Source organism: Vigna radiata, chromosome 4 (genome assembly GCF_000741045.1).
Source record: "Vigna radiata var. radiata cultivar VC1973A chromosome 4, Vradiata_ver6, whole genome shotgun sequence".
Classification (NCBI taxonomy): Eukaryota; Viridiplantae; Streptophyta; class Magnoliopsida; order Fabales; family Fabaceae; genus Vigna; species Vigna radiata.
In genome coordinates, this window is record NC_028354.1 from 1461272 (window position 1) to 1464186 (window position 2915).

A 2915-nucleotide genomic window follows, 5' to 3' on the forward strand; every position below is an offset into this window, starting at 1 on the left:
GTCACATGAATGTGTAGGAAAAAGCATGTTTGATTATTCCTTGTTTGAATTAGTTTAATTAGTAGGATTAGTTGCTTTTGACTTCTTTAATTTTGTTTTGCATTTAATTTAATTTAACTGTGTTAGGAAGTTGTTTGTTGCCTTATTGGGTTTTAGTATTTTATTTTATTTTGTCTTCATGTTGTCTAATATGTTTGGTCTTGTTGCTTTAGTTGCCATGTTAGCTTAAATTAACTGTGTTGGTCATTGACGATATTGCACTGTTTCCTTGAGATTCTTGAATTGTGATTGTCTGTGTACTCTGACTTGGTTAATGTGAATTCTATTTTTGCACTTGCAATTGGGTATACGCTTAGTTGCCCAGCTGGTGTTACATCTTTGCTTAGTTGATGTAACTGAATGGTGTAATTTAGATTTCATATTAACACTGCGTTCGCTTAGTTCGCTTTTGTGAAAATAGGGTTAACCTTCGCTTAGTTGGTTAACTTTGTTGGATTAAAGGTTTGAGTCACAACTTTATTTTGTTGACCTGTGATTGGAAACATTGTAATTAAGTTAATGACCAACTGTTTTTATTCTGTATGTGATTTCGTTTTGGAATTCTATTTTTACATTTTTGTTTGCATCCTTCTTATGATTTAATTCGTCCGCATTCACAAAACTTTTCACAAACCCCCCCCCCCACTTCGTGTTTGACTTGATTCTCGAACCGCAAAATTGGTCCTTGAGAGATGACCTAGGAGTCATTCCTAGCTATACTACATTTCTAATATGCAATCAAATTTGTGTGGGTTGCGACAGGCCATCAGACACTTGGCATAGACTTTAGGGTTTCTTTTAGAGGTGGACCTTACCAATTTTAGGGTGTTGGACGACATTTTAGAGCAATTGCTGAGACACACTCCTTAGCACACTCTTTACTTTCATTTTGTTGGCTTGTATGAACTCTCTCTTTGGAGCTTTGTTGTGCTTTCATTTTTGAGCTATGGAATGACCAAGATCACGTTTTTCTTCTTCTCTTGCTTGCAACCATGACTGTTATTGCTTAATGGAATGAAGATCTATCATTTCTCTTCTTATATTTACCATTGACTGTTCAAAGCTTGAGCTTGGAGGTGGTTTCTTACATTTTTCATGGTGTTTCCTTTGGTTGAATGAAGACCCATTTTCGTTTTGCTTCTCCTTTTGCTTCACTTTGGATGTTTATGTTCAAGTTTGCTTGGTTGGATGATGAAAATGAAGTTCTTGTTGAGTCATGTAGTGAAGAAAGCTTGAGTTAGTGCATGGGTGTTTGATGCTTGAACTATTTTCTTCTTGTGTTTTTGCTTTGATGGATGGAATCAAATATTGAGATGGAGCATTGTGTTTCTTGATGAGGGCTGGACGGTTTTGGAAGGGGAGATAGTGATTCCATTTTGTTTTCATCAAAAGTTTGAAGGAAAGTGAGTGTTAGGTTGGTTAGTAGAAGTTAGAATTTGGGGTTGTAGTTCTTGTAATATTTTGCAATGGAAACCTTGGGTTTCTAGGGTGCATTCTCGGTCTTGAGAGGTAGAGAAAGGCTTTTGGTCATTATTGAGAAGTGAGAAAACCGAGAGGTGTGTAGTAAGGAGAGAGAAGTGGCACTTTTAGTTTCTCTAATTTAGTTTTGCATTTAAATTAATTTAACTTTGTTAGATAGTTGTTTGTAATAGTGTTGGTGTCTAGTATTTTATTTTATTTTGTCTTAATGTTGTCTTGTATTTGTGGTAGAGGTACTTTAGTTGTCATGCTAGCTTAAATTAATTCAGTTGGTCATTAACGATATTAGAATGTTTCCTTGAGATTTTTGGACTGTTACTGTGGTTGCTACTTTGACCTTGGTTAATGTTAAACCTGTATTTGCACTTGCAATTGGGTATACGCTTAGTTGCCCAGTTGGTGTTACATCTTCGCTTATTCGATGTAACCGCATGGTGTAAATTAGATTTGACATTAACATTGCGTCCGCTTTGTTCGCATTTATGAAAACTGGGTTAACCTTCACTTAGTTGGTTAACTTTGTTGGATTAGAGGTTTGAGTCACAACTTTATTTTGTTGATCTGTGATTGGAAACATTGTAATTAAGTTAATGACCGACTGCTTTTATTCTGTCTTGGAAACCGTTTTTAAATATGTATTTAACTATTAATTGTGTCTGTGTTTTGATTTTGTTTACCCGCATTCACAAACTTTTCACAAACCCCCTCCCTGTTGACGGATTGGCAAGCGTACCAAATCGTTCAAGTAATATAATTGGGAGAACCCAATATCGTTCTTCCCAAGAGACTAGAAAGGCTTTCTCGTTCACGTGAATTAAAATGATAAGACTTGAAAATAAAAATTAATAAATTGATTTGAGAACAAAAATATTAACATGCAAAAGAGATTGATTCAATTGACAAAAGAAAACAATTGATGAATGGAGTTGTTGGGGGTTTACAATTTCATCTAATCCGCTCTCTCTTATCTACTCCTGTTGAATTATTAGTTTGATTAATTAATTGTCATGCAACTTGCTTAGCCTACCCTTAACTACTGGCTTGCTATCCCTAGCCTCCCCTAGCAATTAATACAACATTATAGAGCAGAAGTTAAACGCAATTGATCGTCCTACCCCTATCCCTAGGTGGTATTGCAAAAACAAGGAATTACTCACTAGTTCATGACATTACTGTACGTCCCCGTATCAATAAAGACAAACAACAGTTACCGAATGAGTTAAATGATATAGGCCTTAAGCACAGATGAGAACCCAACAATTAACAATCAAACATATGGAAACCATATAAATAATCAAGTGTCTCAATAAAAGAGAGTATCAAAAGATTACATTGTTTCCCCCAACAACAATAGGGTTTAGTTCACCATTGACATGGTGAAACTAGATGAGAAATGG